This window comes from Microcebus murinus, chromosome 3 (assembly GCF_040939455.1).
Source record: "Microcebus murinus isolate Inina chromosome 3, M.murinus_Inina_mat1.0, whole genome shotgun sequence".
In the NCBI taxonomy this organism is placed as follows: Eukaryota; Metazoa; Chordata; class Mammalia; order Primates; family Cheirogaleidae; genus Microcebus; species Microcebus murinus.
In genome coordinates, this window is record NC_134106.1 from 92,130,523 (window position 1) to 92,156,263 (window position 25,741).

The 25,741-nt window shown below is 37.1% G+C and overlaps 1 long non-coding RNA gene across 1 annotated transcript; it reads right to left on the reverse strand.

The window, feature by feature from the left end:
- Positions 1-9,539: 9,539 nt before the first annotated feature.
- LOC142870080 (uncharacterized) lies at positions 9,540-25,713 on the reverse strand. The gene is made up of 3 exons (XR_012918637.1): positions 25,450-25,713; positions 18,474-18,570; positions 9,540-11,132 (listed from the first exon to the last, which is right to left on the reverse strand). It is a non-coding gene; the product is annotated as an uncharacterized LOC142870080 (long non-coding RNA).
- Positions 25,714-25,741: the final 28 nt, after the last annotated feature.

Consider the following 25,741-nt stretch of genomic DNA (forward strand, 5'->3'; position numbering starts at 1 on the left):
GAGGACTTTCTGGTAGAAGTAGTAGCCCTTAAGCTCAGCGTTAAAGATTAAAAGAATTATCCATCTGGAGCTCCAGGGACTTTATTTTCACTTAGTCAGCATAATTAGATACCTACTATGCAGCAGGAATTCAGGACATAAAGCTGAATAAATCCATAGTACTGTTCCTAAACTTCTCATAGCTTTCAAGGAGATTGAAAGTTTTTTCAGTATAATGATGGCTGTAAAAAAAAAAAAAAAAAGAAAGTTTTGCATTACCCAACCCATCCTGAATTAGTCAATGTTTCTTCTTTGTTAATTCCAGTCCCACCAGTGGATGACTACAGCTTTACTGAATATTTTTTTTTTTTTTTTTTTTGAGACAGAGTCTCGCTTTGTTGCCCAGGCTAGAGTGAGTGCCGTGGGGGCAGCCTAGCTCACAGCAACCTCAAACCCCTGGGCTCAAGCAATCCTGCTGCCTCAGCCTCCCGAGTAGCTGGGACTACAGGCATGCGCCACCATGCCCGGCTAATTTTTTTATATACATATCAGTTGGCCAATTAATTTCTTTCTATTTTTAGTAGAGACGGGGTCTCGCTCAGGCTGGTTTCGAACTCCCGACCTTGAGCAATCCGCCCGCCTCGGCCTCCCAGAGTGCTAGGATTACAGGCGTGAGCCACCGCGCCCGGCTTTACTGAATATTTTTAACAGCAACAAAAAATCAGAAGAATGACATAAATGAGAGTACCCAATAAAGTAATTTATCTTATTTCTTAACAATTTAAAATACCTGACATTACATTGTAATATGCTTATCTGCCTTTGTTATGTTACCAGAACAAGCAGTAAGCAAACAGTATGCATCAAATATTTCTTGCTGCATAAATGAGAATTTGAAAGGCCTTTATAAACGAAAATTCCCGTTATTCAGTAATATACATAATTTTTTTTTTTTGAGACAGAGTCTCACTTTGTTGCCCAGGCTAGAGTGAGTGCTGTGGCGTCAGCCTGGCTCACAGCAACCTCAAACTCCTGTGTTCAAGCAATCCTGCTGCCTCAGCCTCCCGAGTAGCTGGGACTACAGGCATGCGCCACCATGCCCTGCTAATTTTTTCTATATATTTTTAGTTGGCCTATTAATTCTTTCTATTTATAGTAGAGACGGGGTCTCGCTCTTGCTCAGGTTGGTTTCGAACTCCTGAGCTCAAATGATCCGCCCGCCTCGGCCTCCCAGAGAGCTAGGATTACAGGCGTGAGCCATACATAAATATTTTTTAAGAAAAAGTAATCCAAACAAATTATATTTAAAGTTTTTCTTTCAACAATTGTTCCTCCCTGTAAAGGGTTCTCATTTTGACCCCTTAAGCAGGAATTCATTCCTAAACTGGGTACTGTGTTTGTGACTTGGGCACCTCTTTGCCCAGATTTCTAATTCCTTCTACCAGAAGAATGTGAGCTATACCACAAACTACGTAAGTGTCCAAATATGTAGTCCCATTCCTCAGATCACCTTTTGAAGATAAGTTTAAATAACAGTGAAGCCATAGTTTGTTTCATTACAAATAAGAAGATACAATGTATATAGTAGTCCCTGTTTCTTTACAAAAATTCCCAGCAGACAAGAGCCTTCCATTTCCTAAACATACCTCTGGGTCACGTATCTTGTTCTTAATATATACTGCCAAGTCAACACCAACAACTTGACTTCCAGTCAAAGGCTCTATTATGTGTTGAGTTGCTGGGAACAAGAATGGTGCATCGTGTATGGCCTGAGGGAAAGGTGGCTAGTGTCGTGGACAACTTGACTTAGTTGTTTGCACCATGTTATGAGGGAAGATATCACAAGTTTCTGGAATGGAAAGGATGATAAGCTTCCTATAAAGTGTCAGGTTTGCATTCATTGTAATGATGAAATCTGGCAAGTGATTGCTTAATCCCAGTCTACAGAGAGGGAAAAAAAGTATTTCGGAAAGTATCGATTCTCTTTCCATCCTCCCTATCCCTGACATTTAAAAAAAAAAACAAAACTAAAAACAGGGTACATAATTATCATCAGTTACATAAGGCACCTCCAAGAAGAATTTTAAATGCTGAGAGCTATGTAGGCAGAAAGAAACAGAGATGTCACATATATGTCTGATTCCTATTCACTAGCTAATAACTGTTCTTTTGGAACAGCCTGGCTAATAAATCAAACATTGATCTGAATTCTGATCCCACCTCTGCCACTAACTACCTATCCATGGGACCCAGGGCAAATCACTTGCCCTTTCTGGTCTTCAGTTTCCTCATTTGTGTAGACTCGGAGACTTCTGAGTGATCAGGAGTGCTAAATAAGTAATACATATTAATTAATCTACAACACATGTAAAATGGACTCTTCCAGGCTTACTTCTAGTGGGTAATCAGTCACTAATCTCCCAGCTAAGTCAAACGATGACCTTAAATCAATCATCATTTTCTTTGTATAACCATTTTAACTGTGATTAGTTCTATTCACTTGTCTTTACCAAAGTGATCCTTTGGACTACTATAGGTCTTTTCCCCTGTGTGCAATATTGTAACAAAAGTTTGTCATATGCTTGTAATTTAACTGTTCTTTAACAGTAGTGAAAGAATAAAGCAAAATGGGTAGGAGTGTGGATCCAGTTTCTTCATCTGTAAATGGATAGCGAGTTTCCACCTCACAGGGTATCCTGAGAATGAATGGAATTTAGCAGAGAGCTTGGCATAGGAAACACTAAATGTTAGCTATTACTTTTACCTGTAAGATGAGGAGATTGGACAAGATGTTCTCTTTGGTCTCTGCCAGTTCTCAGTTTCCAGGAACCCTAGGAATAGCACCTCAAAGCTGTTTCGTTAGGTTAATTCTACAAATTAATTTAACTGGAAAAATGACTTAGACTTGGTTGCAAGTGACAGAAAATATAAAATGACAGTCCCTATCTTAAACAAGATAGGGATCTTTTTTTCTTTTTCCCATGTATTAGTTATCTAATATGCAACAGCATAACAAATTATCCCAAAATTTAGTGACTTATGATAGCAACGTTTGTTATTTCAGTTTCTGAGGATCAGGAATTCTGGAGTAGCTTAGCTAGGTGGTTCCAGTTCAGGTTCTCTCATGAGGTTGTAGTAAAGTTGGCATATATTTATTCTGAAAAATAAATAATCCATTCTTTTGAGGGCTTGGGGGAAGAATAGAAAAGTGTCTGGAAGTCTGAGCTCAGGATCAAATAGTATCCCAGCTCCATCCTTCTGCGCAAATTACCTTATTCTCTCTTTGTTTCTGGGTCCTAACTCAATAAACTTGAGAATGAGTAATACATACCTGAGAGTGCTGTTGTAAAGAGACTTACTCAATTAATAAGTGTAACAGGCTTTCACGGTGCCTGGCACACTACTATTCAATACTATCTTTTAATATTATTATATATAATACATTAAAATAATAAGAATATTCCAAGAGATCATACTACTATTCAATACTATCTTTTAATATTATTATATATAATACATTAAAATAATAAGAATATTCCAAGAGATCAACAGAGATCCCTTGTTCCTTTGAAAAAGTCAGGCTTAGAAATCATTGATAAAAAAGTTCAATGTGGACAATTCAAGTGAGCCTCTTTTCATTCCTGAATAGCATTCTGTAGGGAGTTAAAATTGTATCAATCAATTATCTTTATGTTATTTAAATATTCCTAGGTAGTTGATATTGTAGTTAAGTTATAATTTTTTTTCTTTGCAAAAGGTGTACTTGCTGACAAGGAACAGCAGAATAGTGAATAAGTTTATGGCTTTAAAAGTTTAATTGTGGGCCAGGCGCGGTGGCTCACACCTGTAATCCTAGCACTCTGGGAGGCCAAGGCGGGAGGATTGCTCGAGGTCAGGAGTTCAAAACCAGTCTGAGCAAGAGTGAGACCCTGTTTCTACTATAAATAGAAAGAAATTAATTGGCCAACTAATATATACAGAAAAAATTAGCCAGGCATGGTGGCACATGCCTATAGTCCCAGCTAGTAGGGAGGCTGAGGCAGTAGAATTGCTTGAGCCCAGGAGTTCGAGGTTGCTGTGAGCTAGGCTGACGCCACGGCACTCACTCTAGCCTGGGCAACAAAGCGAGACTCTGTCTCAAAAAAAAAAAGTTTAATTGTGCACATTTGTTACTACGAGATCTTTGTCAAATTAATGTTTCCATAGCTGAATAATTAACCCATAAAAGAAAACAGTAGGTCATATTGATCTGGTCTGCAGAGTGAGCAATAAGTAAATAAGAGATGGTTGTGAAATATTTACCAAAAATAACTGTCTGATTTAGATCAGCTTTAGGATGGGTCAAAATAAAACGAATGATATTATTCATGAAGAATTATAAATTTAATCTTGTCTTGAATCTTGCCAGTCTCTTACTGAACGTTTGTGAGAAATAATATCCCTTCCTGTACATACAGCATAATACTTCTATGATCTTCCTCTCCAAAGGTAAGGGTGTATTATGCATTGATGTATTATGCACTGATGATTGAAAGACTAACAATATACAAGGCAACACATTATCTCACAACATTGTGAAGTAGATTCTGTCAACACAGTTTTACAGATGAAGGAAATGCAATTCAGAGAGGCAGAAGTAGGATTTGAAGCCAGTACTCCCTCCTTATAGTACTCCCTCCTTATACAACTATTACACCTTTACATTCTGTTAAAAACAAGTCTGACCACGTAGCATTTCTGGGTGCTTCATCAGTAAAAAGGGGTGCAGACAGTGGGAAATAATGGACAGCAGAACAGGAGGCAGAGGATTCACTGCTTCCAGGCCCTCAGCTGCATTCGTGTTCTCAGTTAAATTAATACCAGCAGATATGAAACAATAATTAAGAGGTAATAAACTATATGGTACTTACAATGCAAGTGCAATAAGACTTCAACCAGAGAGCTCATGCCAAGGGTACCTGAACTAACCCCATCCCTTACAGTGTTCCTCAAAATATGGTCCTGGGAGAACCTGCACCAGAATCACATGAGGTGATTTTAAAGATGTGATATCTAAGACCCATCCTTAGAAATTTAATTCAGCACATTTGGGGCAAGGTCTAGAACTCTATCTATGATTCTTATGCAACTAAAGTTTGAGAAATAGTATTCCAGTTACTGTGCTTCCACAGTAAAATCTGTTTTTCAAACTTGATAAGGTGTTACAGAGTCCACTGAAGTTATAGTATCATTTGCAAAACACAATGATATATTAATGCTAAATATAATATAGCTAAATTTAGAAGGTAAGTATAGAAATAGTATAAACTTTGAGAGCAAATAACTCTGAGCTCGAATCTCCTCTTTTGCTTAGTAGTTATGCAACTATGGCCATGTTTCTGAACATCTCTGGGCCTTAGTTTCCACTTCAGTAAAATATTAATTATAATACCTCAATGGGCTATTGTGAAAACTGCCATTCAATAAAAAGTATCTTTATTATTAAACATCTAACACTGTGTGAAATAGGATGCGTATCTTAATAGACTCCAGTCTCGGTATCTCCATTGAGATATTAGTGGCCAGAGGTTTCAAAATGATTTGAACCATTGTAGTGGTGTAGCACAGTGGAGCTGGAATCAGACTGTCTGGGTTCAAATCTCAGCTGGTCCACTTTCTCACTTCCAGCAAAGTAAACCAGAACCTCTTTTGGCTTCTGAGAATGAGGCTTTTGCTAATATTGGGTTTTTTTTTTTTTCTTTTTTAGACAGAGTCTCATTTCTGTTGCCCCGGCTAGAGTGCTGTGGTGTCAGCCTCGCTCAAAGCAACCTCAAACTCCTGGGCTCAAACAATCCTTCTGCCTCAGCTTCCTGAGCAGCTGGAACTACAGGTATGCGCCACCATGCCTGGCTAATTTTTTCTATGTGTCTTTAGTTGGCCAATTAATTTCTATTTTCTTTTTTTTTTTTAGTAGAGACGGAGTCTCACTCTTGCTCAGGCTGGTTTCGAACTCCTGACCTTGAGCGATCCTCCTGCCTCCTGCCTCAGCCTCCCAGAGTACTAGGATTATGGGCATGAGCCACCACACCCAGCCTGCTAATAAAGTTAAGCCACAAACCTGTTCACCACTCTATTAAATCAGCTGTTATGTGGAAATAATACAGTCTATCTCATAGGGTTCTGGAGAGGATTAAATGAGATTATATAGTTAAGGAGTTTACAACAGTACCTAGCACATGATTTTTTTTATTTTTTAAAAAATGAAAAACCTCTTATTTCTGTTATTATTCAGCAACACTATGTGACTACTGTGTGTGAGAAACTACAGATTCAGTATATCCAAAAGGGAACTCACTATTTTCTTTGTCCTCCGTAGTTGCTAAGCTTTCTATATTCTCATGTTGCTGACTTTTATCACTGTTCATCTCATTACCCTAGCTAGAATAATGACAGCAAACAAACTTGTGTTCAAGGCACTATTCTAAAGACTTTTTTGTATTAAATTATTTCTAGTCACAAAATAACTATATGAAGCATAGGCACTATTATCATCAAGATTTTACAGATGAAAAAACTGAAATGAAGAGGGTTTATAATGTGCCCAAGGTTATCCCATTAATATTAATAAGCAGCATAGCCATGATTCACACCTAGGCAGTCTAGCCTCAGAAGTTACTTATATCTTTTATGGTAAAACATGATACTGTTTCTAGAGATTTTGGAGTTATCTTAAAAGCTTTCACTTTCTGTCACTTCAATATCTAATCAAATACATAGTCCTCTTAAACATCTCTAATTCATCCCCTTTCTCTACTCACAATAATATATACCTTGTTTAGGCCCTACTTACCTCTGCTTGAACTACTGGTCTCCCCTTGCTTTTAGCTTCTCATTGCAATCCTTCTGTCAAACCAATAGTCAGAAATGTTTCTAAAGCAAAAAATTTGATAAATGACTCTCCTTAAGTTAAAAACTTTTTTTTTTTTTTTTCTTTTTGAGACAGAGTCTTACTCTGTTGCCTGGGCTAGAGTGCCATGGCATCAGCCTAGCTCACAGCAACCTCAAATTCCTGGGCTCAAGCAATCCTTCTGCCTCAGCCTCCCGAGTAGCTGGGACTACAGGCATGTGCCACCATGCCAGGCTAATGTTTTCTATATATTTTTAGTTGGCCAATTAATTTCTTTCTAGTTTTAGTAGAGATGGGGTCTCCCTCTTGCTCAGGTTGGTTTTGAACTCTTGACCTTGAGCGATCCTTCTGCCTCAGCCTCCCAGAGTGCTAGGATTACAGGCGTGAACCACCACACCCAACCTAAAAACATTTAGTGGCATCTCAATTCCTACCAAATGGGACCCAGATACTCTTATATGTCATTCAATGTGACACCAAGTGCAGTATCTCACTTATAAAGTTGAATATATTGCATATTTTTATTAATATGAACACATCTTTTTCGCTATAAATTGGGCCCTTTTTGAAGAAGATAGGGACACTGTTTTGCTTATATTTATATAACCCTTGTTTCCCCAGGCCCTAACAGCCCACAGGTACAAATGAGGTCACAATATCATTAATATCTGAATGTTAATGATTCGTTGTACCACCTTCAAGTTTAGACCCTTTAGCTTCAACAACATACCCCCCCCCCCTTACTACAAAGGGTTTCTGAGTCCTCAGGAATGGTTTTTCACAGGCTCAGTCCTAAATTCACTCCCACTATAGCAACACTGCTACCCCAGATGAAAAGTGAGCCACTGTTGCCTCTCCTATTCTTCTCCTGGGCCCTATATTGTCAAGTGGCCATAATGAGCTTAGGTGTCAAGGTAGTAAGGAATGGCTTTGTGACATACTGTAAAGGAGTTCTAATCAAGGGTTGTTTTAGCCCATATGGTTAGTGAAGTAGCTTTCAACTGTATTTATTTAGAACCCTCTAGCTCTCTAGAGATCAGATAGGCAGTCAGGGGTCTGAGGCAGGGCAAATTTGAGGTACACCCATACCACCATAATCAGAATCCTTCCCTTACTTCAACAATGGCTTCATTACTGGTCCAGCTCATTAATTTTTTAGAGACAGAGTCTTGCTCTGTCACCCAGGTTGCAGTGCAGTGGCACAATCAGCTACTGCAGCCTCAAACTCCTGTGCTCAAGGGATCCTCCTGCCTCAGTCTCCCAAGTAACTGGGACTACAGGTGTGCACACCATGCCCTGCTACCAGCACATTTCTTCTTCCCTTAGGATGATCTACCTTACAGGAATTACCTCAGACACTCTGGTAGAATTTTTTATGGAGCCACCTTCCATGTTTTCCAGATATATCTAAAATTATTTGAATCACAGCTAATGTTCAAAATATATACTCCAAGTTTTGTCTTACTTCTCCCCTAACTCCGCTGTCTACTCTAGAACTTAATGAATACTAAAGCCTAAATAAATGTTTTAAAAATGTAATAAAAAATAAAATTCTATGCCACTTGACAGAGCTCAAGTTTATGTGAGAAAAGGAACCCAAACTTAGGATGAGGCTACCTGGCCTCCAGTCTAAAACTACATAAAAATTCTGAAATTTAAGGAAAATTTAAGGAGGAAAAAAACCAACAAAGTACATGGCTCTCAACTGACATGGATTTGGCTGTTGCTACCTGCACCTGTGTTCTGGCACCCTCCAAAGGAATCTGGGTCACCATTAAGTGAACTGTCCAAGACCAGATGCCACACACTCTTGGGCTGAAGCAAGAGGAAATTGACTCACTTTTCTTGTGGCCAAATGCATACAGAATTGCCTCAATTTCCTATTGATACTTTAAGAAACAAAACCAAACCATTTCCTCATCTGATCCATGTAATGCAAATCTTTTAGGTTGATTTGACTTTTCAGAGTTTAAAAGTGTGTGTTTTTGTTGTTGTTTTTTGCTGTTTTTTTATGAAACTGTAGCCTGTTAGGGAATGGATAAAATTCATACAATTGCTTACTAGATTAGGGTTTTAAAAACATTGGTAGTGTTTTCATTCACTGGTATTAAATGTTTCATTTAAAAAGAAACCACGGCTGGGCACGGTGGCTCACGCCTGTAATCCTAGCACTCTGGGAGGCCGAGGTGGAGTTTGAAACCAGGAGTTTGAAACCAGCCTGAGCAAGAGCAAGATCCCGTCTCTACTAAAAATAGAAATAAACTAATTGGCCAACTAAAAATATATAGAAAAAATTAGCCAGGCATAGTGGTACATGCCTGTAGTCCCAGCTACTTGGGAGGCTGAGGCAGAAGGATTGCTTGAGCCCAGGAGTTTGAGGTTGCTGTGAGCTAGGCTGACACCATGGCACTCTAGCCAGGGCAACAGAGTGAGACTCTGTCTCTAAATAAATAAATAGAAATCACTAATAAGCCAGGCACTTAAAGACAAACACTGCATGATCTTACTTATATGTGGAATCCAAAAAGATTGAACTCATAGAAGTAGAGTAGAATGATTACCAGAGGCTCTCAAGGTGGGGGGGAAGGGAATGAAAGTTGTTGATCAAAAGGTACAAGGTTTCAGATAGAAAAGAGTAGGTTTTGAAATCTGTTGTACAACAGGGTGACTATAATTAACAAAAATGTGTATTTCAAAATAACTAAATTTAAAATGTCTCACCATAAAACATGATAGCCAGGTGATGGATATGTTAATTAGTTTGATTTATTCATCCCATATTGTAGATACATAACAAAACATATTAGACCTCATAAACGTATGCAATTATGAACTGTCAAAATTATTAATAAATTACTAAATTGTCAAATACTTTCTACTTTAATGTGAATAGTATAAGCCATATTAGTACTATTACAAGTTGCAACTATTAAATAATGAAAATCTCATCCTTCTTTGTTTTTTTTAGAGACGGCGTCTCACTGTATGTTGCCAGGCTGGTCTTGAACTCCTGGGCTGAAGTGATCCTCCAATCTCAGCCCCCCAAGTAGCTAGAACTACAGGTGCATACCACCATGTCCAGCTGATCTCACTGTTAATGATTTGAATCATGTGATAGTGCAAAGGGCACTTGAATACATGTCAAAGTACTTCAGTTCCATTCTTTGCTCTTTCACTAAACAACCACATGATCATGAGCAAGCTCTTTAACCTTTATGGCAATCCACAAGAAAACATGTAAAAGTGTCTGGTGCAATGCTTGGCACATGATATAGGCATTCAATATTTGTTAGAATGGAAGTTTTAACTCACATTAAACAACTCATATACTTTATGAGTTACATACTAAGTTGCAGTACCCTCCTATTTGACCTGTAGATCTGGAAAGATTCATTTTATCCAAATGAGACTAAGCAAAGACCCATATTGCCTATTAACACTGAATCAAATAGCATAGTATAATGCTTTTTTTAAAACCGCAGGTCACAAACTAATTGTGGATTGGAACCAGGAAATCTTTTTAATAGAAAAAAAAAAAAAAATGCCAGAGTAATTTAATCAAAGTCTGAGCAAAGGCTGTGCCTGCTGCCACAAATACCATGACCAACTGTGGCCATTGATAAGAAACAATTAATGGAGAGGATGTGAGACACAAAACTTGAACTGGCTAAGATATTTTGCTTGCTGTCTTTTCAGTTGATTTCCTGATATAAGATGGTCAATTTAACTATCACCTTAGTAGAAAAGCCAATGATTGTACAATTACATTTTTCGTTAATATAATTCAATTAGTTAGTTATGCTTTAATGTCTGAAGGAATTTCATCTGCTACTGACAGAATTATCAAGATAAAAAGGTATCAATTAAATATGTACAGTTCATTTGTCAAAACATATTATCTAATGTTATGTTTGAATTTATAACTTGTAGCCTTGTAATCAAACTAATACACATTATACTTAAATCATATTTAAAAAAATAAAAATGATAATGATGAAGTGAAAATAGTGCTCAAGTTCAACTACTGGATCTGGAATGTAAAACAAATGACAATACAGACAAAACTGTTGAGTTCAAATAGCAATTTTTTTTTTATTATTTCAGTACATTACAGGGGTACAAAGGTTTTTGTTACATGGATGGCTTTTATACTGCTTGAGACAAAGTTATAAGTGTGTCCATCATCCAGATAGTGTACACTGTACCTGTTTAGGTATGATTTCACCCATCCCTACACAGCAAATTTTGACTTCATTCAAACCACATTCTAAATAGAAAAAAAGAAAGTACAAAAGATTATAATGAAGATAATTTAATAGGTGGGTTTGTCAAATATATCAATAATATATTCTTAAAATAAAAGCTTAAAATCTTCAAAATTAAAAAGCTATTTGGAAGCAACCTGCTGAACTTACTGATAAAAATGGACAAAAAATACATTCAAATACTTTCAAAATACATTCACAGCCTAACTTCTTAGCTATTCCCCTGTAGTTAGTGGTAAAGCCTTTTTCTCATTATTAAAGCATATTGTGAGACAGAAAACAACTCACATATATTCTTCTAACATGTTTTGATATGGTATGTACAACTCTACATCTCAGGTAATTAATTAAAAACTGTACAGAGTGATAACACAGTAGTTCATTTCCTTTTTACCAATGCAGAACATTTAGAAGCAATACTTTTACAAGTTTGTACAGATTTTATAATCTAACTTGTTGAGAACATGCTGCATAACACTTTTGGTTTGTTAGATATATGTAGCAAGATCAGTTAGTACAGGATGCCATGTTGTTTAAATATAACCTGAAACAAAAGATATACAGTCCTGTGTTACTTAAGGACAGGGATACATTCTGAGAAATGTGTCATTATGCAATCTTGTCATTGTGCAAACATCACAGAGTATACTTACACAAACCTAGATATAGCTTACTATTCTCCTAGACTATATGATATAGCCTAGCCTATAGCTTCTAGGCTATAATACTGTACAGCATGTTACTGTACTGTAGGCTACTGTAACACAATGGTAAGTGTTTGTGTATCTAAACATAATGTAAACATACAAAAGGTACAGTAAAAAATACAGTATTAGGAGGACAATGGCATTTTTTAGACATGAGTCTCCATCCTCCCCCTTTGCCAGCAAAGTATTACAGTAAACTTCTCTTTCCTTCTCCTCAAACTACTTCTCTTTCCTTCTCAAACCTCTTGTTGTCATTCTTCTAATGTGGCCTTGGGGACAAGCACTCAGCTTTGGGTAACAGTCTGACCCACTTGGTCCTCCTATTCCTACTCTTGGTTCCCCTCCTGTTCAGGTGGCCCCTGCTATGGAGCTCAACTGTCATCTGCCCACAACTAAGTGAGCCATCCCTACCCTGTCCCTGTCCAATTCCAGAGAGTAAGCTGGGTCACACTGAGATTGCTTAGAGCTTTCCTGCCAACCAGATAATGGGTTAATGTTTGCTTTTAGTTATGGCTATGCCTTCCCCAAGAATGTCATTATCTGTGTATTTGTACTCCATACCTAGATGTAAAATTAAAACATAAACTGTTATCAATGGATGTTTCTCATGGATAGAGCTAAGAGGACTATTAATCTTTATGCTGTATGTATTAAGAGCTCTGCAGAAAGTTGTGTCTGTATGAATCCCAGTGGAACAGTTGTGTGCCACTGGACAGATCAAGTAGTGTCTCAATTTTCCCATATGTAAAATGGAGATTTTAAAAAGACTTATCTCAAAAAAAGAAAAAGAAAGAAAAAAAATACAGTATTATAACCTCATAGGACCACCACTGTGTATGTGGTCCATCACTGACTGCTTATGTGGGCCTGCCTGCATTTACAGTAGAAAATATATTGGTACGTAATATAAATTTTTTTTAAAAATTACTGGCTGAGCACAGTAGTTTGTGCCTATAGTCCCAGCTTCTTAGAAGGCTGAGGTGGGAGGATAGCTTGAGCCCAGAAGTTCAAGGCTGCCCTGAGCTATGATCATGCTACTACATTCCACTCTGGGTAACAGAGTGAGACTCTTAAAAAAATTAAAATAAAAAAATAAAGATTTACTAATTCTTTAAAAAAAAAAAAAAAAAAAAAGGACAGATGGGGTGGTTCAGGTCTGTAATCCTAGGACTTTGAGAGGCTGAGACAGGAGGATCGCCTGAGGCCAGGAGTTTTAGATAAGCCTGAGCAACTCAGTGAGACCCTGTCTCTACAAAAAATTTTTAAAAATATATTTTATGATAAAAAATTCTAATTCCAAATAGAAAGGTAGACAGAATGATAATGAATGTCCCTCTTGTACAAATACTTGGCTTCAACAAGTATCAACTAACACAGAATATAAGAAGACTCTGGCATCCAAAGACATTATGCTGATTTTATTCTCTGAAAAGTTATTTTTATTAAATATTCAATACTACCTGGTCAACTATTTTTTCCTAGTTGAAAAGCAATTACTATTTGGCAAACATTTCCAAAGACACTATGGAGGTAAAAACATCACATATTTAACTGATTATCTTCAGCATTTATAATTACAAGGATTTCAACAAACTTATCCAAGGATTCCAAAAGACATTATTGTTATAGCAGTAATCACCCTAGCTACTATATGCTCCTCACATTTTTTGCAATATATAGAAGAGAACAATATTACAGAAATTTTGAAAGAAGTAAAATTAGAGATACTATATTATTAACATCTCGCTTTTCTGACTCAAGCTTATAAAAAGCTTTATGGAGATGTAACTTACAATGAATTGCACATATGTATTAATAGTTTCTTCCTTCTTTTTGCTTAGTATTCCTGCATGTGTTCCACTGTATTCCACTTTATTCACTTGATAGACTTTGGTTGCTTCTAATTGTAGGATATTACAAATAGAGCTATTGTGAACATTAGTATACAAGTCTTTACATGGACAAATATTTTTCTCTTCAGTAAATACCTAGAATGACTAGATCATATATATGGCAGATGCATGTTTAACTTTATAAGAAATTGCCAAAACATTTTCCAAAGTGGTTGCTCTACTTTACATTCTCTACCCCTGGCAATATTCTTTATCTAATAATATAGACACTCTAGCTTACTTTTGATTGATGTTAACATCATATCTTTTCCATCCTTTTAAACTATTTGGACCCCTCCTCCATCCCTCCCTTCCTTCCTTCCATTTAGACAGAGTCTCACTCTGTTGCCCAGGCTAGAGTGCCATGGTGTCAGCCTAGCTCTCAGCAACCTCAAACTCCTGGGCTCAAGCAATCCTACTGCCTCAGCCTCCCGAGTAGCTAGGACTACAGGCTAGGACTACAGGCCCAATCAATGTGATTGATATATATATATAGTTATTTTTTTTTTAGTTGTCCAGCTAATTTCTGTTTATTTTTTTAGTAGACACAGGGTCTCACTCTTACTCAGGCTGGTCTTGAACTCCTGAGCTCAAAGGATCTGCCTGCCTTGGCTTCCAAGAGCAATAGGATTACAGGTATGAGCCACCTCGCCCAGCCCCTGAGGTTGTTTTAAACTATATAAACTATATAAGTAGAAAATGTATACATTAAAATAAGTAGTATAGTGCTGACAGCATAGGTTTGTTTACATCAGCATCACCACAAACATGTGAGTAATGTGTTGCAATATTAAGTTATGATAACCATGACGTCACTAGGTGAGAGGAATTTGGAATTTTTCAGCTCCATTATAATCTTAGGGTATCATTGTCATATACGCAGTCCATCATTGACTGAAAAGTTGTTAGGCAACCCATGACTATACCTATAATTTTTGGATGCTTCCTTTCCTTGGCCTCAGGTCATTTCCTCCCATGCATGTAATGATCATGTACCTGAAAACTAAGGGGAGATTTGTTCCAGATCTCTAAAATTCTCATTCTGAGCAGCTCTCTCTTGTCCAGTACTCTGTACTGCAAACTCTGCCTGCCTTGATTTCACCATGATCTCAGCTCTATCAACTCAGGGATTCCACCAGGTTGTATATGTTCCCCACCCCCTGCACTATGGCCTAGAAATTCTCTTAGGGCAATAAACTGGGCAATTACAGAACTCATCTTATTTCCTGTTGATCAGAGTTCACTGTCCTTCACTGCGTAATGTCCATTATCTTGAAACACATTGCTTCATATATTTTGTCCATTCTTGTTTCTGGCAGGTCTCAAACTTTTAACCATTACATCTCAGAAAAAAAAAATGATGCATTAAAGAAAAAATCTGGATAAATTAAATTGCTTTTCAAAATTCTGAATCAAAAGCTGAGTTATTATTTTTGGAGCATTTCAGGTTGCTCAAAAAAAAAAAAACCACACAACGAAAAATCCTAAGTTACACTTGGTGCCTGAAGAATATGAAATGTTACAGCTTACTTCCTCATAAACATTAATGGATTATGAAACATTAAATGTACCCTTCTTTTGGATGACATAAGACTATCCATTGCTAAACAGAATGACTGTCTTACTGTTATTAGTACTTTCATTTATTTATTTATTTATTTTGAGACAGAGTTGCCTGGGCTAGAGTGCCGTGGCATCAGCCTAGCTCACAGCTACCTCAAACTCCTAGGCTCAAGTGATACTCCTGCCTCAGCCTCCGGAATAGCTGGGACTACAGGCATGCGCCACCATGCCCAGCTAATGTTTTTAGTTGGCTAATTAATTTGTTTCTATTTTTAGTAGAGACAGGGTCTCCCTCAGGCTGGTTTCAAACTCCTGACCTTGAGCAGTCCTGCCGCCTCAACCTCCCAGAGTGCTAGGATTACAGGTGTGAGCCACCGCATCTGGCCTATTAGTACTTTTAATATTTAACCCAATTAAAAACAAAGAAACTGGGTTAGCCCTTTGCACTCGCTTGTTTTTTTCTCATTATCCACTCAACATTATCCACACTCGACATCCAAATGCAAAAGGTTAACAGTGTACCAGACATGTGAGAATTACACTTGTGATCCCAGACTGGAATGAACTTATGAACAGACAGCATACTCATCACATTAAATAAAATGTTCCCCAATTTTTATTTGTATTGTTTGTGATTATTGCTCTATGTAACATTTAAATATTAGTGAAATTATATGTGATCATAACTTTTTTTCCTACAAAATAAAGGTATTGTTCATGAAACTTTTATTTCAGTCATAATGCTCCCTTTCTTCTCAACCAACTCATTTCTGTCATATTAGAAAATGACCAAGGTAATGGCTTTTAATGATAGATTAATTTGTCACATACCTATAATCGTTGTTTTTGCAAATTCCTATCAGTTTAGTAGGAGTCACTAAAAAAGAAAGCAGTGAGCCTACCACTACAGACTTTACACAAACAGATGAAGCAACTATAAGATATTTCAGTAAAGTGTAACCATGCTTGCACGTTTTCCACATGACTGATTTCATCTGTTCAGTCACATAAGCTGTAGAACTCAACCTCCTTCTAGTTTTCACTTCCTATATTTTGTTCCATAATTCACTTTCTTCAAATTAACTTACAGTTAATATTTATAAATAGAAACTAAAATAGAAAGAAAAACACAGTAGTCTAAAAAGAAATGAGGGGATTAAGTACCACAAATAAAACTTATTTAGGACTAAAATGACCAATTACTATTGTAGCCTACAAATATTTTTTTGCATTCTTCCTATCCTAATTTACCAGGCTTCAGGCTTAGGACCGATCTAAGCCCCCTCTCTAACTATTGCTTTCAAACCTAAAGTTGAACCTTTACTGTCTTAACTTCTCAGTCACAAAATTCCTGTTCTAGTTGAATAAGCAGAAATGCCAATCTGACCACCTCAAATAAATGCAAAGATATCTTAGGTATATACATCTGAGACAAAATTTTAAAAGGGGTAAGAGGTGAAAAAGACCCTACTTCTACTATTAAATTAGCTGTTTGACCTTTGGCAAATAGTTCCTATCTGTAAAAACAGGGAGGTTAGAGGAGATAAGACTACAGAGGGACCAGCCTAAGCAAAAACGAGACCCTGTCTCTACTATAAATAGAAAGAAATTAGCCAAACAACTAACAATCGAAAAAATTAGCTGGGCGCAGTGTCGCATGCTATAGCCCCAGCTACTCGGGAGGCTGAGGCAGAAGGATCACTTGAGCCCAGGAGTTTGAGGTTGTTGTGGGCTAGGCTGATGCCATGGCACTCTAGACCAGGTAAGAGAGTGAGACTCTGTCTCAAAAAAAAAAAAAAAAAAAAGAAAAAAAGCACAAAAAAAGTAGTCACTAAGGGCCCCATATAATTTTACCTAACAAGTGTTATATCTGTTAAGAAAATATTTTTTACCAATGGAACCAATAAAATTAATACTCAGCCAGCTTCAACAATTATCAACTCACAGCCCAACCTTTTCCACCTACAACCTCCACCAAGGAAACCCAGAGAGCTAGTTCCATATTAGACAAAAATGGCTTTTTATAATAAAAGGTCCACTGGTTTGATTTTTAATGTGTCACCTTGAAAAGACTTTTGTTTTAGTCTTGAGGAAAAAACATTTCCTTAAATACACTTAGTTCTATTCCTCATGTAATAGGTTTATGATGAATTATATATTGATTGTTAGGTAATTATACACCATGTATCATTTAAAACAAAAACTTTTCAATTACTATAAGATATCAAGATTTATTATAAACCATAGAAATTAAGACAATAGAAGTAAACAAAATAATAGAGACCAGAAAGCAAATCACATTGTATGCAGACTTGAGGTATAATAGAGCAGGAACTGCACATTGGCTGAGGGAAAAAAAAGAGTATTCAATTAAGAGTGCTGGGACACCTGGTTATTAATATGGGAAAAAATGAAACTATATACCTATCTCAAACAAAATATTTAAAAATATCAATTCCAGGTAGATTAAGGATTTAAGTGTAAAAAGTAAAACATTCAGAAAGAAATATAAGAGAATAGTTTTCCACTCTGGAGGTTTGAAATAATTTCTTATGACAAAAAGGATGACAGATCATTAAAGGAAAGGACAAATAAATCTTACTTTCACTAAAATTAACTTCATCAGTTAAAAAAAAAAGTACAACAGAGAAATAGTTAAAAGATATGAAGTATTTTATTGATATAGAAACAAGAAACATATAAAGATATTCAAATCTTAGTTACTGGAAAAATTCAATTAAAATGACAATAAGATTCTACTTGTTTCCCACCAGACTGGCTGGTAATACCAAGTTTTGGCAAGGATGCAGAACAAGAATTCTCGTGTACTGTTAGTAAGACTGTACAATGGTCCAACTGCTTTAGAAAAATACCAGCATTACTTAAAGAAGCTGAACATGTACATAATCCTTCCATCTAGCAATTCCAATTGTATTAATTTGCTAGGGTTGCCCTGACAAAATACAGGCAGTCTCTGGGTTACAGACGACCAAACTTAATGGTGTTCTATACTTATAAACAGGCTCCCAAGGCTCCCCATAAGGATAATTTATAACTAAAAAATGAATAATTCTGGAACTATTTCTTTTGCACATGTAAACAAACCCACATGGCATAAGTGTTTTGTTGGCACAGCATCTTTAAGCTAGCAGCTAGTCTCATTGTTTATACAGTTACTTACAACCAGCATCACTTTTGTCTTAACTTTTTTGATTTTGTGAGTCTGTGTTTTATGACCATGCCTCCAAAGTGAAAGTCCACAGCAAGTCCAGGTGAGCCTATAGTAAAGAGACAAGTGATTACAATGGAAACTAAAATACAAATACTTATGCATTCAGAGAAAGGCCAGACACCATCATTCATTGGGAAAGCATTAAGCTTCAGTTGCTCAAATATAGGAATAATCTTAAAGGATAAAGTGAGAATAATGGAATATGTGAAAGACAGTGCTCCAATGAAAGCATCAATCAATTACTATGAAGAAGTGTAGTGGATTAATTATTAAAATGGAAAGGCTATTTTCGATTTGGTTAAAAGACCAAAATAAGTGTAATATTGCTATTAGTGTAGGAATTAAAAGAAAGCACGATAGTTTTTGTAACTTATTATTATAGTACAAGGGTATTATTACTATTACAGTATTACACTACATTATTATCACATATGAGCCAATATATTATTATTATTACCATATGTGCACTGTTCACCAGGGATTTGAGTTACATACAAATCCGACCTAAAGATGTTCTCAGAAATGCATCTCATCAGTAACCCAGGAACAGCTTGCCTGTACCATAGACTGCATGGCTTAAACAACAGAAATTTATTTTCTCATAATTTTAGAGGTTAGAAGTCTAAGATTAAGGTGACAGCAGTTTTGGTTTCTTCTGAGTCCTCTTTCCTGTGCTTGCAGATGGCTGCCTACTTGCATTGTTCTCACAAGGCCTTTCCTCTGTGCATTTGTAATGTCTGATATGTCCTAATCTCTTCTTATAACACCAGTCACATTGAATTAGCATCCCTTGGCGGGAGTGGTGGCTCAGGCCTGTAATCCTAGCACTCTGGGAGGCTGAGGAGGGAGGATCGCTTGAGGTCAAGAGTTCAAGACCAGCCTGAGCAAGAGGGAGACCCTGTCTCTACTAAAATAGAAAGAAATTAGCTAGACAACTAAAAATATATAGAAAAAAATTACCTGGACATGGTAGCACATGCCTGTAGTCCCAGTTACTCAGGACACTGAGGCAAAAGGATTGCTTGAGCCCAGAGTTTGAGGTTGCTGTGAGCTAGGCTGACACCACAGCACTCTAACCTGGGCAACAGAGCGAAACTTGGTCTCAAAAAAAATTTTTTTTAAATCAATTAGCATCCTTCTACCCCCAAAACTCATTTTAATTGATCATTTCTTAAAGGCCTTATCTCCAAATACAATCATATTCTCAGGTACTGGAGGTTAAGGCTTCAATATACAAATTTGAGGAGAACATAATTCAAGCCATTACACTACCTGCAGGCATATTAGCTAGAAAAACGTTTGCACATGTTTTAGAATGCTGATAGCAGTTTAGTTCATAATGATACATAATATAATGGATAATTCAAGTGTGCTGTTATTTCTAAAACAAAATACTATACAGCAGTGACAAAAAACTATAGCTACATACATAAATGTGATTCTTAGAAACAGTGTTAAATGGGAAACTAGTTACAAAAGCAAACAGCAATAATATAACTCCACTTACATTAAGGTCAAAAAGAGGCTTATTTTAGGCAGGGTGCAGTGGTGCACACCTGAAATCCCAGCTACTCAGGAGACTGAGGCGAAAGGACTGCTTAACCACTTCAGTAAGGTGCTCACCTCCACGAAACCTTGCCCACAGCCGGCACTCATAGTCCACAAGATAGTTTGTGCTGTGCATTGATGATGAATCTGTTTTGCTCTTGTGTGATGAGGAAAGCTTTAAAGCACTGAAAGCTTGTTTTAGTTTACAAGCAGCTTTACTTGTAATGTAAATCACAATAGGTAACATATACATAAATATTTTTATTACATTATTTTTAAATGTTCACAATTTTATTTTGATAAATGAAAAATCAGAAAAGTCATATCACAGCTGTCGGCTAAAGTTGCTGTACGTGTTCATCTGTGGCTATCGACTATAGTCAACGCTCTTACTGAAGTGGTTAAGCCCAGGAGTTGCAGACCAGCCTGGGCAATATAGCGAGATCCTGTCTCTAAAATAAATTTTTAGGAAATGTTTTAAAAGGCTTAATTGGGGGATACATGTAGATAGTCTTAAAACTGTAATAAAGTAAACTCTAAAGAAAAGCAAGATAATGGATAACACAAAATTCAGGATAGTGGTTTCCTTTAGAAAGGAGGGGCAATATATTCAGCAAGTAATGCAGGTGGCCTAAAAACGTACCTTAACATTTAGATGTTGGGTATATGTGTTCAAATTATTACTCCTTTATGGTATAATAAAAAATATATTTGTTCTTTGGTTCCTGGAATACAGCTCCTAAAACCCTTAGAATTTACAGAGTTACAGGAGTGTCTTTTGTAATTCATAATGTATCCCTTTCAATTATACCAGAGTCTATGCTAATGAAGTGGCTCATAGAGGTTGTGGATGGAGAAGGGCTCTAGGTAGCTTCAGAATAGAAGCTGGTCACCAGAAAAACTAGGGTTGGAACTTTTAGCCCATCCCACCATCTCTGAGAAGGACAAAGGGACTGAACTCAAACAAGTGGTCAATGATTAATCAATCATATCTACTCAGTGAAACTCCATATGAAAATGTTGAAACAGGCTCAAGGAACTTCAAGGTTGGTGAATACATCAATGTGTTGGGAGGGCGGCACACACAGAGAGGGCATGAACGCTTATATGCCGTCTGGATACTTTGACCTATGTATCTTTTCCATTTGGCTGTTCCCAAGTTGTATCCTTTACCCTAAAACTGTAACAGTAAGTGTAGCACTTTCCTGAGTTCTGTGAGTCATTCTAGCAAATTATTAATATCAAAAGTGAGGGGTAGGGGTTGTGGGAACCCCCAACGTGGAGACAGCCAGGTAGAAGCACAAGTATCTTGGAGTACCAGAGATTTACAGCTGGCATCTGAAATGGGGGCACTCTACTGGGACTGGGCCTTTAACCTGTGGGGCCTATGCTAACTTCAGGTAGTTAGTGCCAAAACTGAATTGTAGGACATCCAGCTGGTGTCTGAGAATTGCTGTTGGAACTAACGTACCTTTAAATGGTGTGTGTGTATGTGTTTTATATATGATCTCTTCTCTCATTATATATTTAACAAATTCAACTACTGAGAATTTAAAGTCAAATAAAAATTATGACGTTGCACATACCTTTAACTATGCAGCAAATCATTTTCCAGAAGTTTTTACCCTTTGCACTTGCTTGCTTTTTTCTCATTATCCACTCGACATTATCCACACTTGACATCGGAGTGCAAAAGGTTAAGTCCAAGTCTCTAAAGAGCCAAGACTGCATGGATTCTCACATTTGCAATTTTATCTTTCAATCTAATAAAAATGGCTTCATTACTTCTATACAGAAAACATCATCAATCTGGACATTTTCTGACATATTTCCAAGAACTTATTTAAAATCTAGCATACCAAAAATTGAACTTCATTGCCATTTACCTCAGTTCTAAAACAAACACAAATCAAAACTTATTCCCAGGTGGCATTATAATAACAACCATTTGATTTTTCCTAACTTCAGAATTCAAGACTTTAATAACTCATGAGGAGGCTACAATTCATGCAAAAAAAAAAGAAAAACTATAATGCTAGTTTCACACATAGGTATATTAAATATACATTTTATATAAAGTCTCAAAATAATCCCTGTCTAAAATATTTGCCAAATAAGAATGCAATATTTGGACCCAAAAAATGGCTTTCGGCCTCCTTTCCTAAGTAGAACACTCATTTAAATATATTTACCTAAAACTGGTTTCTTATAATTTTAAGTTTAAGCTAGCATTACCTAATAAGTCAACTTCTAATTATAACCTTATTATTTTAGCCCACAGAAAAATAATTATAAGGTCATTTTAATATGACATAATTTTTTTTTTTGAGACAGAGTCTCACTCTGTTGTCCAGGCTACAGTGCTGTGGAGTCAACCTAGCTCACAGCAACCTCAAACTCCTGCCCCCAGCCATCCTTCTGCCTCAGTCTCCCAAGTACCTGGGACCACAGGCATGCACCACCATGCCCGGCTAATTTTTTCTATATAGTTTTAGTTGTTTGGCTAATTTCTTTCTATTTTTAGTAGAGATGGGGTCTCACTCTTGCTCAGGCTGGTCTTGAACTCCTGAGCTCAAACGATCCTCCCACCTTGGCCTCCCAGAGTGCTAGGATTACAGGTGTGAGCCACTGTGCCCAGCTGACATAAATATTTAATATATATTTTAAAACCCTAGCAGTTTTTCTCTAAGTTATACATGCTCTTAAGGTTTTCAATCCAGAAAATTTTTGAATGATATACACATCCACTGTAAATGCTAATAAAAATTGACAAAATTTCCAGAATATCTACAAGAAGAAAAATAATTAGAATTACTTGAAATGCCACTGCCTTCACCTTTCTCACTATCTTCCTTTTGTTTGGTGAAAGGAAGTAATATAACTGCAAATTCTGTTCATCACTCTACTGCTGGTTCATATTTACAAACCATCATAGCTTATTTGAGATACTGAACAAATAAATGCCTCTTGAAAAACTGTTTTACTTTTTTTGAGTCAGAGTCTCGTCTTTAATAATTCTTTATTACTCATCCAGTAGAAAAAACTGAGGAAAATAAACCTGAGTAATATTTATCTAGGTCTCTCCTGTTTTTGAATTACTTCTGTCATTGGAGTAAAACAGCATAGATTTTGATTACAAAAAATTCTTCTGACTTTTCTAAATATCCTTGAATCTACTTGCAGAAATATACCAAAGGTACAATTAAAACAAAACAAAAAAAACCATTGGCCCCAATTCAACACTGCCTTTTAAAATTAAGCCTTCCTAGCACACAGCAATTTCTTTTTGATATACACTTTATCATTTTAACCCATATTCCCAAACTTTTCAGGATTTTATTTATGAATTTTCTTTCTCTTTGAGACAGAGTCTCGCTTTGTTACCCAGATTAGGGTCAGTGCCCTGGCTTCACAGCAACCTCAAACTCCTGGGCTCAAGCGATCCTCTTGCCTTAGCCTCCCAAGCAGCCAGAAATATAGGCATGTGCCACCACACCCAGCTAATTTTTTGTTTTTATTTTTAGTTGACTGGCTAATTTTTTTTTTTTTTTCTGTTTTTAGTAGACAGGGTCTTGCTCTTGCTCAGGCTGGTCTTAAACTCCTGACCTCAAGCGATCCTCCCACCTTGGCCTTCCAGAGTGCTAGGATTACATACGTGAGCCACTGCACATGGCCTGAATTTTCTAATCTATTAAAAACATCCGAATTATATTCCTGTTCTTTCCAATCCCCCTCAAAATAAAAAAGCAATTCCTTTCATTTTCTGCTGATGGGAGTATAGAATGGACCACTCTACGAAGAGTGATTGTCGATATTTATCACATTTACAAATACACTTCCTCTTTGACCCAGTAATTCTCTTTTGAGAATCTGACAGTTGCTCCTGCAAATGTAGGAAATGTCATGTATTCACTGAAGAATTGTTTTAATATCCAAAGATCAGAAACAATGCAAGTGTCCACCTATAAGAGACTGTATAAACTAGAGTATATCTACGATGTGTGACAGGAAAAAATGAGTAAGTTTTATTCAATACTGATAAGCAGGAATATCTCAAATATACTGTTAAGTGAAAAAAAATGTGCTGAACAACGCAGAAAATATTGAAGGATGGAGTCGAATAAGAACGTGTATTCTCATTTGTTTGTATCTCCATGATGTAGAGAGCAACCAGCCTCACTACCGGGGTTATGGTGCAAGGAAGAATGCTCCAGATCACAATCTCAGGCTGAAGGAGGACAGACTCTTCGTTTCAAAGACCTTCTGTACTCTCCAAACCTCTGTATTTATTGCAGAGAGAGGCATGCAAGGTCAAAGCAAAGAACATACAGATAGAATGTTTGGAAAGAACATATGATTAAATCTCTGTTGCCAGTAAACACATTATTCTAAAGAAATCTAGTTAGTGATATTTAATATATCCATTATTTATTTTGGTATTTCCTTGTGACTCTTTAAGGCTATAAAGAAAATGGCAGGGACCCAACAATAGTCACACTCCCATGCATTCCAAAGCCTTCTGTTTGCAGCTGGCTGATAAACATTCATATCCCAAGTCCTGTTTACAGGACTGCCAGATTTCCACCTTTCTCACCGTCCCTTTACCCAAGCCTTTATGCCTCTACACATGAAGACTGGAAAGATGAACAAGAAACTATTAGAAATGGTTACCCACAGAAGACCAGCAGAAACAGCATTAATGGATGGGGACTAACTAGGGAGGAGGTGAACTTTCTCAGTGCATTTCTTTTTACCTAGTGTGAACCACGTAAAATAAATATTTGCTAACTGAAAAATGGCTTTAAAAATCCAGTGGGAGAGGTAAAATTTTTTTAAAAATCTGTGTATTTCTACAAGTAAAGAAATTAGTAATCTGAAGAAAAGAACTGCTCTCAAAGTCGCATGAAGTTTCAGAGTTGAAATTCAAGCTTCTGTACCTAACATTTTTTTCTATTTCTTTAATTAAGTTATAATAAAAGACAATATATTTCACTAGAAAAGTATTTGGTTTGTAACAAAGATCCACCTATTCGCACTGACTTATTTTGTTAATGGTCAAGAAATGTGTTTTGTTACAACCATTAAAGTGGCAGAAACATAAACATTTAATATACATGTTTTATAAGTCTAATGAAATGCAGACCTATGTTGAAAATCAATGAACTGCTAACCCAAAGAGACACACAGTACTACTATGATTATTAAATATAATACGGTTCTCTAAATAGGTAAACAGATAAAATGACACCAAAGTTCAAAATTCTCTATAATTCTTGTACAAAAACTGTCAAAATTACTTTAGAGTGTCCTAGCTGGTGTCCTAGACGGGCCGGGGAGGGCGAGGGGCGGCGGCGGCGGCGGGGCCGGCCGCGCTTACCGTGCCGTAGGTGCGGCTCAGCGCCACCACCAGCTTCGCCTGGTTCTGGTGCGGCTGCTGCGCCAGCCGAAAGGCCTCCTTAATCGACAGTAGCCTCTTTTCCGCTCCCATGGCGCCGAGACTCCGCTGGGACAAGCCCTGCCCGCGCTCCGCTGCAGCTGGCACGACCTTGAGGCGGAGCTCACCACACAAGCCACCTCAGACTCCCGGGAGACGGACTCGGAGCGCCCGGGGCGCAGTTGCCGCCGGAGCCTTCAAATAACTCCCGCGGGAGGAGGAACTACCGCGAGAC